Source organism: Danio aesculapii, chromosome 4 (assembly GCF_903798145.1).
Source record: "Danio aesculapii chromosome 4, fDanAes4.1, whole genome shotgun sequence".
NCBI lineage: Eukaryota > Metazoa > Chordata > Actinopteri > Cypriniformes > Danionidae > Danio > Danio aesculapii.
Window position 1 is genome coordinate 27,896,307 of NC_079438.1, and position 11,138 is coordinate 27,907,444.

An 11,138-nucleotide genomic window follows, 5' to 3' on the forward strand; every position below is an offset into this window, starting at 1 on the left:
TTTAGCATGACATTTCAACACACTTGACTGGACACGCTTCACTGTACCTCATTAATTTGAAACTTCCTGATACTGGCTTTTTGTACTAATCACCGGTTAGTTTTGTCACCTTGCTGGTGTTTGTTGAGTTCAAGGTTTGGGACAGCAATGGGAAATCTTCCCAGAATTATTATTTTAACTAATTTAGCTATAACACTTCACCACTTAACTGAAGTGATTTTGCAGATTAGAGGACAAATGTGCCGTTATGTCAGACTGTCCAGCTCATTTTCACAACTTCCTCCCCCTCCCCTTCTGTTTCCAATTAGTCACCAGTCATGGAATTTCCTCTTGGGGCACCATAGACCATCTGTGGATAATCACATCTCCTACTGTGCTTTAATCCCAAGGTTCAGTGTGCTGGACGGAAGCTCGTACATGGAGCTGGATGATCTAAACAAATTTTAATATGGTCATGGCAAACTTTCTCTTGACATGAGTTTGCAATTGAGAAATGCAAAGCATTTGGATGTCTAGTAGTACTTGTTCTGTGTAACTGTGTCATATATTGTATTCGGTAAAGCCCCTGCTACAAGTACTGTAAAAAAAGAATAATAATGTAAAAAAAGCTGAGAGTTAGATCTCCACAGATGTTGAATTAGCCAAAAAAGTCAGCAGCCATGTAATGAAACAAGCAAGCTTATGTTTAACCTATTCACCATATGTTAGGGAGACTGGGCATTGGAGAAAAATTTTGGTTTGTACTCTGTGGAATACTGAGCCTTAATAAAGCACAATTTAATAGTAAGTGCATTTAACTGTCCAGTAGAATGACATTATTTGAATTGGTCCTACACACTTATAAACTCAATTGCACAGTTGTAAAATATATACATTATATCATCATATATAAGCATGAAAAAAATGCAGTGGTAAAAAAAGCATGCAGTCCTCTACAAAAGAAGTAATTCTCTAAATCAGTAAGGGCTGTTTATGAACAACCTCAAACACAATGTCAGTCCTTTGATTTCTTCAAGGAAGTAAAATAATTGATTGGAACAACAAAGCCTCATTTGGATGATGGTTGGTCTTTCCAGCCAGCTTTTGAAAAGACGATCAAGCCCATTTGGGGATCCAGTGGCACAGTTGGGTGAGTGAGAATTAGCGTGGCTGGTGGTCGGCGCTCGACGGGGTACTTGGTGAGACCCAGGCCCCAGCCCGCCAAGCCCTGCCCGACGGGAGACCCCTTTTCCGGGATGTCCCGCGCCTGGAGGTGCCTGTCCGGGGCTGATTGTCTCTGACCTGCCATCTGGAATTCGGGGAAGGCGAAGAAATGTGGACTTAGGTTTTGGCGGCTTTGCGTTTGAACGAACCAGGGGTTCAATGGCCAGGCTGGCTTACCCAGGAACAGTGCCCCGACCCCGGGCGAGCTGGAGGGCGCCCGTGGGCATGGGGAAACCCAGCCAAGGGGCTGAGACATTGCAGGTTTACCCAGGAACAGTGCCCCGACCCCGGGCGAGCTGGTGGGCGCCCGTGGGCATGGGGAAACCCAGCCAAGGGGCTGAGACATTGCAGGCTTACCCAGGAACAGTGCCCCGACCCCGGGCGAGCTGGTGGGCGCCCGTGGGCATGGGGAAACCCAGCCAAGGGGCTGAGACATTGCAGGCTTACCCAGGAACAGTGCCCCGACCCCGGGCGAGCTGGCGGGCGCCCGTGGGCATGGGGAAACCCAGCCAAGGGGCTGAGACATTGCAGGCTTACCCAGGAACAGTGCCCCGACCCCGGGCGAGCTGGAGGGCGCCCGTGGGCATGGGGAAACCCAGCCAAGGGGCTGAGACATTGCAGGCTTACCCAGGAACAGTGCCCCGACCCCGGGCGAGCTGGAGGGCGCCCGTGGGCATGGGGAAACCCAGCCAAGGGGCTGAGACATTGCAGGTTTACCCAGGAACAGTGCACCGACCCCGGGCGAGCTGGTGTGCGCCCGTGGGCATGGAGAAACTCAGCCAAGGGGCTGAGACATTGCAGGCTTACCCAGGAACAGTGCCCCGACCCCGGGCGAGCTGGAGGGCGCCCGTGGGCATGGGGAAACCCAGCCAAGGGGCTGAGACATGCAGGTTTACCCAGGAACAGTGCCCCGACCCCGGGCGAGCTGGCGGGCGCCCGTGGGCATGGGGAAACCCAGCCAAGGGGCTGAGACATTGCAGGCTTACCCAGGAACAGTGCCCCGACCCCGGGCGAGCTGGCGGGCGCCCGTGGGCATGGGGAAACCCAGCCAAGGGGCTGAGACATTGCAGGCTTACCCAGGAACAGTGCCCCGACCCCGGGCGAGCTGGCGGGCGCCCGTGGGCATGGGGAAACCCAGCCAAGGGGCTGAGACATTGCAGGCTTACCCAGGAACAGTGCCCCGACCCCGGGCGAGCTGGAGGGCGCCCGTGGGCATGGGGAAACCCAGCCAAGGGGCTGAGACATTGCAGGCTTACCCAGGAACAGTGCCCCGACCCCGGGCGAGCTGGCGGGCGCCCGTGGGCATGGAGAAACTCAGCCAAGGGGTTGAGACATTGCAGGCTTACCCAGGAACAGTGCCCCGACCCCGGGCGAGCTGGCGAGCGCCCGTGGGCATGGGGAAACCCAGCCAAGGGGCTGAGACATTGCAGGCTTACCCAGGAACAGTGCCCCGACCCCGGGCGAGCTGGTGTGCGCCCGTGGGCATGGAGAAACTCAGCCAAGGGGTTGAGACATTGCAGGCTTACCCAGGAACAGTGCCCCGACCCCGGGCGAGCTGGCGGGCGCCCGTGGGCATGGAGAAACTCAGCCAAGGGGTTGAGACATTGCAGGCTTACCAGGAACAGTGCCCCGACCCCGGGCGAGCTGGTGTGCGCCCGTGGGCATGGAGAAACTCAGCCAAGGGGTTGAGACATTGCAGGCTTACCCAGGAACAGTGCCCCGACCCCGGGCGAGCACTGTTGGCTCTGGTGTGGCGAGGGGGTTCCAGGGGCACCAGTGACACAGTTGATTGAGCGAGAATTAGCGTGGCTAGTGTCAACGCTCACCGGAGTACTTGGTGAGACCCAGGCCCCATCCCGCCAAGCCATGCCCGACGGGAGACCCCTTTTCCGGGATGTCCCGCGCCTGGAGGTGCCTGTCTGGGGCTGATTGTCTCTGACCTGCCATCTGGAATTCGGGGAAGGCGTAGAAATGTGGACTTAGGTTTTGGCGGCTTTGCGTTTGAACGACCCAGGGGTTCAATGGCCAGGCTGGCTTACCCAGGAACAGTGCCCCGACCCCGGGCGAGCTGGCGAGCGCCCGTGGGCATGGGGAAACCCAGCCAAGGGGCTGAGACATTGCAGGCTTACCCAGGAACAGTGCCCCGACCCCGGGCGAGCTGGCGGGCGCCCGTGGGCATGGAGAAACTCAGCCAAGGGGTTGAGACATTGCAGGCTTACCCAGGAACAGTGCCCCGACCCCGGGCGAGCTGGTGTGCGCCCGTGGGCATGGAGAAACTCAGCCAAGGGGTTGAGACATTGCAGGCTTACCCAGGAACAGTGCCCCGACCCCGGGCGAGCTGGTGTGCGCCCGTGGGCATGGAGAAACTCAGCCAAGGGGTTGAGACATTGCAGGCTTACCCAGGAACAGTGCCCCGACCCCGGGCGAGCACTGTTGGCTCTGGTGTGGTGAGGGGGGTTCCAGGGGCACCAGTGACACAGTTGATTGAGCGAGAATTAGCGTGGCTAGTGTCAACGCTCACCGGAGTACTTGGTGAGACCCAGGCCCCATCCCGCCAAGCCCTGCCCGACGGGAGACCCCTTTTCCGGGATGTCCCGCGCCTGGAGGTGCCTGTCTGGGGCTGATTGTCTCTGACCTGCCATCTGGAATTCGGGGAAGGCGTAGAAATGTGGACTTAGGTTTTGGCGGCTTTGCGTTTGAACGACCCAGGGGTTCAATGGCCAGGCTGGCTTACCCAGGAACAGTGCCCCGACCCCGGGCGAGCTGGCGAGCGCCCGGGGCATGGGGAAACCCAGCCAAGGGGCTGAGACATTGCAGGCTTACCCAGGAACAGTGCCCCGACCCCGGGCGAGCTGGCGGGCGCCCGTGGGCATGGGGAAACCCAGCCAAGGGGCTGAGACATTGCAGGCTTACCCAGGAACAGTGCCCCGACCCCGGGCGAGCTGGCGAGCGCCCGTGGGCATGGGGAAACCCAGCCAAGGGGCTGAGACATTGCAGGCTTACCCAGGAACAGTGCCCCGACCCCGGGCGAGCTGGCGGGCGCCCGTGGGCATGGAGAAACTCAGCCAAGGGGTTGAGACATTGCAGGCTTACCCAGGAACAGTGCCCCGACCCCGGGCGAGCTGGTGTGCGCCCGTGGGCATGGAGAAACTCAGCCAAGGGGTTGAGACATTGCAGGCTTACCCAGGAACAGTGCCCCGACCCCGGGCGAGCTGGCGGGCGCCCGTGGGCATGGAGAAACTCAGCCAAGGGGTTGAGACATTGCAGGCTTACCCAGGAACAGTGCCCCGACCCCGGGCGAGCACTGTTGGCTCTGGTGTGGTGAGGGGGTTCCAGGGGCACCAGTGACACAGTTGATTGAGCGAGAATTAGCGTGGCTAGTGTCAACGCTCACCGGAGTACTTGGTGAGACCCAGGCCCCATCCCGCCAAGCCCTGCCCGACGGGAGACCCCTTTTCCGGGATGTCCCGCGCCTGGAGGTGCCTGTCTGGGGCTGATTGTCTCTGACCTGCCATCTGGAATTCGGGGAAGGCGTAGAAATGTGGACTTAGGTTTTGGCGGCTTTGCGTTTGAACGACCCAGGGGTTCAATGGCCAGGCTGGCTTACCCAGGAACAGTGCCCCGACCCCGGGCGAGCTGGCGAGCGCCCGTGGGCATGGGGAAACCCAGCCAAGGGGCTGAGACATTGCAGGCTTACCCAGGAACAGTGCCCCGACCCCGGGCGAGCTGGCGGGCGCCCGTGGGCATGGAGAAACTCAGCCAAGGGGTTGAGACATTGCAGGCTTACCCAGGAACAGTGCCCCGACCCCGGGCGAGCTGGTGTGCGCCCGTGGGCATGGAGAAACTCAGCCAAGGGGTTGAGACATTGCAGGCTTACCCAGGAACAGTGCCCCGACCCCGGGCGAGCTGGTGTGCGCCCGTGGGCATGGAGAAACTCAGCCAAGGGGTTGAGACATTGCAGGCTTACCCAGGAACAGTGCCCCGACCCCGGGCGAGCACTGTTGGCTCTGGTGTGGTGAGGGGGTTCCAGGGGCACCAGTGACACAGTTGATTGAGCGAGAATTAGCGTGGCTAGTGTCAACGCTCACCGGAGTACTTGGTGAGACCCAGGCCCCATCCCGCCAAGCCCTGCCCGACGGGAGACCCCTTTTCCGGGATGTCCCGCGCCTGGAGGTGCCTGTCTGGGGCTGATTGTCTCTGACCTGCCATCTGGAATTCGGGGAAGGCGTAGAAATGTGGACTTAGGTTTTGGCGGCTTTGCGTTTGAACGACCCAGGGGGGGTCAATGGCTTGGCTGGCTGCCCACAAAAGTGTCCCGATCCCGGCCAGCGCCATTGTCATTGGGGGCATGGGGGTCCCGCCCCAACCAAGCGGTTCAGACATTGAAGTCAGGCCCAAAGACAGTGCCCCGATCCCAGCCAGCGCCGCTGGCATTGGGGGGTGGGGGTCCCGCCCCAAACAAGCGGTTCAGACATTAAAGGCTTGCCCCGAGATAGTGCCCCGATCCCGGCCAGCGCCGCTGGCATTGGGGGGGTAGGGATCCCGCCCCAAACAAGCGGGTCAGACATTAAAGGCTTGCCCCGAGATAGTGCCCCGATCCCGGCCAGCGCCGCTGGCATTGGGGGGTGGGGGTCCTGCCCCAAACAAGCGGTTCAGACATTAAAGGCTTGCCCCGAGATAGTGCCCCGATCCCGGCCAGCGCCGCTGGCATTGGGGGGTGGGGGTCCCGCCCCAAACAAGCGGTTCAGACATTAAAGGCTTGCCCCGAGATAGTGCCCCGATCCCGGCCAGCGCCGCTGGCATTGGGGGGTAGGGATCCCGCCCCAAACAAGCGGTTCAGACATTAAAGGCTTGCCCACAAAAGTGTCCCGATCCAGGCCAGCGCCGTTGGCCTTGGAGGGTGGGGGTCCCGCCCCAACCAAGCGGTTCAGACATTTAAGTCTTGCCCAAAGACAGTGCCCCGAACCCGGCCAGTGCTGTTGGCCTTGGCCTTGGCCTTGGCCTTGGCCTTGGCCTTGGCCTTGGCCTTGGCCGGGGCGAACGTCCGACACTGGAAGAAGGCAAGCACAAAACTCCCATATTGAACGCCCCTGGAACTACGTGCCGCTGGTGCACCCCAGCCGCCTCAACAAATTGAGCACTGCGCCGGGTGGCGGTAGTGGGAAAGGCTGGTGCCCCCGAGCTATCTCTGTACCACAGTACGGGCGAGGTGATGGAGAGGGTGGTTCCCCACATCCAGATGGTTCACCAGCGGCACGTCTGCGTAGCGAGTGCCACTAGCTAAGTCAATGTTCGTGGCTTAAGTGTGGGGTGCCCGGGGTCTGCTGGTGAGCAGGTGTCAAACTAGAAGACCCTTTGGGCCCGGTGCTTGCCCCGGAAAGGGTGCGGGCCCTGGGGGACAGGGGGTGGGAGTGGTGGCCCTGGGTGTCAGGGGCTCCAGCCCCTCTGACGTGGGCCCCTGCCCCCGGAAAGGGTGTGGGCCCTGGGGGAAAGGGGCTGTCAGTGGTGGCCTTGGGAGTCAGGGGCTCCAGCCCCTGTAACCTGGGCCCCGGCCCCCGGACAGGGTGTGGGCCCTTGCCCCCGGACAAGGTGTGGGCCCTGGGGGGAAAGGGGGGTGTCAGTGGTGGCCTTGGGAGTCAGGGGCTCCAGCCCCTCTAACTTGGGCCCTTGCCCCCGGACAGGGTGTGGGCCCTGGGGGGAAAGGGGGGTGTCAGTGGTGGCCTTGGGAGTCAGGGGCTCCAGCCCCTGTAACCTGGGCCCCGGCCCCCGGACAGGGTGTGGGCCCTTGCCCCCGGACAGGGTGTGGGTCCTGGGGGAAAGGGGCTGTCAGTGGTGGCCTTGGGAGTCAGGGGTTCCAGCCCCTCTGACGTGGGCCCCTGCCCCCGGAAAGGGTGTGGGCCCTGGGGGAAAGGGGCTGTCAGTGGTGGCCTTGGGAGTCAGGGGCTCCAGCCCCTGTAACCTGGGCCCCGGCCCCCGGACAGGGTGTGGGCCCTTGCCCCCGGACAGGGTGTGGGTCCTGGGGGAAAGGGGCTGTCAGTGGTGGCCTTGGGAGTCAGGGGTTCCAGCCCCTCTGACGTGGGCCCCTGCCCCCGGAAAGGGTGTGGGTCCTGGGGGAAAGGGGCTGTCAGTGGTGGCCTTGGGAGTCAGGGGTTCCAGCCCCTCTGACGTGGGCCCCTGCCCCCGGAAAGGGTGTGGGCCCTGGGGGAAAGGGGCTGTCAGTGGTGGCCTTGGGAGTCAGGGGCTCCAGCCCCTGTAACCTGGGCCCCGGCCCCCGGACAGGGTGTGGGCCCTTGCCCCGGACAGGGTGTGGGTCCTGGGGGAAAGGGGCTGTCAGTGGTGGCCTTGGGAGTCAGGGGTTCCAGCCCCTCTGACGTGGGCCCCTGCCCCCGGAAAGGGTGTGGGTCCTGGGGGAAAGGGGCTGTCAGTGGTGGCCTTGGGAGTCAGGGGCTCCAGCCCCTGTAACCTGGGCCCCGGCCCCCGGACAGGGTGTGGGCCCTTGCCCCCGGACAGGGTGTGGGCCCTGGGGGGAAAGGGGGGTGTCAGTGGTGGCCTTGGGAGTCAGGGGCTCCAGCCCCTCTAACTTGGGCCCTTGCCCCCGGACAGGGTGTGGGCCCTGGGGGGAAAGGGGGGGTGTCAGTGGTGGCCTTGGGAGTCAGGGGCTCCAGCCCCTCTAACTTGGGCCCTTGCCCCCGGACAGGGTGTGGGCCCTGGGGGGAAAGGGGGGTGTCAGTGGTGGCCTTGGGAGTCAGGGGCTCCAGCCCCTCTAACTTGGGCCCTTGCCCCCGGACAGGGTGTGGGCCCTGGGGTACAGGGGGTGGGAGCGGTGGCCCTGGGTGTCAGCATCAGCATTTGGGATGATGGTTGGGTCTTTCCAGCAAGCTTTTGAAACCAAAGTCCATTTGGGGCCATGATGAAGATGGTTGGTCTCGGGAACGGCCGGTGGCAAGGGCTTGGCGACGCTCACCGGGGTACTTTATGAGACCCAGGCCCCAGCCCGCCAAGCCATGCCCGAAGGGAGACCCCTTTTTCGGGACGTCCCGCGCCTGGAGGTGCCTGTCCGGCGCCGATTGTCTCTGACCTCCCATCGAGATTTCGGCGACGGCGAAGAAATGTGGACTTAGGTTCTGACGGTTGGGCAGCTTTGAGAAAGTTGGACTTAGGTTTTGACCATTTCGCGCCTGCACCAAGCACGCTGATCGATAGGAGCTTGTTTTGACGCCCCATGGGTTAGGCCCCTGCCCGGCACACCTGCCCCAACATGGGTGGGTCGGCCTCTATGGGTGTGGTTGGTTCCTCCCTGCCTCGGGCGTGCTGTGAGGGAGGCGTGGGGGGGGTGTCCCTCCGCACACAACCCCCCCCTTTCCCGCCTCTATCTGTGGGAGGAAAAAAAACTCAAATGGCCCGTCTGGTTTTGACCAAGAGCATGTCCGGCGCTCTGCCCGCCAGCCCGCCCGCCTGACCCCCTGTGCTTTGTCCCCCCCCTGCTGATTCTCAGTCCGCGCCGCCCTCGCCCTGGAACAAGGGCTGGGGGTGGTAGGTGGGCTCGGTAGAGTCTCCAGCGTGGTGTGTCGAGCCCAGGGGCCGTGTGGGGTACGGGCTGGTGCTGGCTCCAGCCCCTGTGTGTGTGCGTGACCAGTGCTGCGTCTCCTGCCCGTCCGCAAGCACGCCCACCCCTTCGGGTTTATCCTTGCCGGCCCTCGGCGGTCTCCCCTGCCCCACCTGACCCCCCCTACCCCTCTCCCCCGGAGGTGTGTGGGGGTGGCTGGTGGAGGCGGAGGGTGGCCGCTAGTAGTCTCTGGAGAGGTGAAACAAGCCGGGGTCAGTGGTGTCCGGGCTTACGGTCTGGCCCCTCCTTTTTGATGGTTGCGGTTCATGATGCGGTGAGCCCCGGAAAAGGTGCGTGTTCGATGGGGTTCTACGACACTGCTTTGAAAGTGGGAAAAAGCCATGTAATAAAGCCCCCGCGGCTGGTGCAGTCCAAGCTGCCCAAAACGTTGCGTGTTCGGCCGGGCTCATGCCATCCCTTTGTGGGGGCAGAAAAGGGAACTATAAAAAGGCTTATTCAAAAAGCCCCCCGCGGGCTGGCGCAGTCCAAGCTGCCCAAAACTGTGCGTGTTTGGCCGGGCTCATGCCATCCCTTTGTGGGGGCAGAGAAGGGAACTATAAAAAGCTTTATGCAAAAAAGCCCCCTGCGGGCTGGCGCAGTACAAGCTGCCCAAAACGGTGCGTGTTCGGCGGGGCTCATGCCCATCCCTTTGTGTGGGAAAAGGGGAATAAATCAAAAAGCAGCGAAAGTCCCCGCTGCTGGCACGGTGAGGCTGCCTGAAATGGTGCGTTGTTCCTGGGACAAAAATCCACCAAAAAGTCGTAACAACTGCTTCCATACAAGTTGGATCAAAGGGATCTCGTAGGTATCGGTCCTTCCCCTTTAAGAGGGGGAGGGGGAACCAGCGTCGCTGACGCGGAAGCGGACGCTTCGTCCGCCATCTTTTAAACCGCTCCACGCGGCATGTGGGTCTCTCTCCCTCCAGCCTTGGTCTTGGACGGTCATGGCCGAATGTGCGCTCTGCTTCAACGTCTACAGCCGCCTCTCGCCGCACCTGTCTGCGGTTCACAAGGTGTCGAACGCGGACGAGAAGAAGCTTTTGCTGGCGCTCGCCGCTGGGCGCGTGGACATGCGGAAGACGGCGTGCCCGGTGCCCGGCTGCCGGAGGACGCCGGCCCGCCTAGACAGACACCTGAAGCAGCACGCCGAGCTCTCCGTCTCGGCCAGGAAGGAGGCTATGGGCCGAGCGAGGCGTCGGAAAGTGGCTCGAGAGTTGCGGTGGTTGCGGTCCACTCAACCGACGGTACCCGTGGTGTCTCGGCTGGCGTCGTCCTCCGAGGAGGAACGGGAACCAGACGGCCCGGAAGCCGAGCGTCCCTGCGCCGACCCCCGCTGCAGGCTCGCAACGGAGCGCATACAGGCCCAGCTCTCAGAGCTCCGCAAGCAGGTGGACAAGGTGAGGTCCGCCCAGCTCCAATTCGCCCGCCGCTATCGAGAGTTGAGGAGGGGGGAGAGGGGAGGAAGAGCAGGCGGGCAAGGTCGTGTCCTGCCCCGCCGGCACCATCCCCCGACCCCGCCCCCGGGCGAGGGCCGGCCCCCGGGCGAGGGGCGGCCCGAGGTCTCCGGGCGGCCTCCGGGCCTGTGGAAGCCTACGATCCAACAAAGTACCCGTACCCGGACCACGCCCGCGCCTTGAGTTGAGTATGGTTATGGCACTTCTCTGTTGGGCTGGTGGTGGGTGTATGTCGTCTAGGCTGACTTTTGACTTTCGCCCCCGTTCTGCAGACTTGCTTTTGGCAGAGTTCGAGGGTTTCCAATTGGGGAGCGAGCCCACCGCCCGTCTGCGGAATAACGTGGCCTCCAAACTGGCGAGGGTCAAGGCCTTCCTAGGCTTCATGGCGACAGGCCACGCGGACCCAGAAACCTTGTCCTTCCTCAACCAACCGGCGCGCATCCGAGCCTGGTCTGCCCTGCTAGGCCAAACGGGCATGGCCGAGCCCACGAGGCAGCACTACCTGAAGAACGTGGCGCAGTTCCTGGATTATCTCTCCGAAACCCCGCCGGCCTCCTGCCGCCTCTCCAGTACCACCCTGGTGCTGATTCGCAGGGAGCTTCGAGCTCTCATTCGCGGCATACGCCGCCGCGTCGTGGTGCACGAGGTTAGGACCAAGCAAGCCAAAGAAGGCAGACTCATCTCCAAAGCCACCCTGCTACGCTGCCATCGGACGGCTGGGAGAAAAATACCTGCCCTTCTAGGTGAGTGTTTGGTCCCCGCCGGTCTGCGTTTCCACCAGTGGCGGTGGAAACGCTGACCTGCTCTCCGTTCTTCCCTCTTCTGCTCCAGGGCACCAACGGCTCTCGGTCAAACCGAGCCACGTCAGCGTACCCA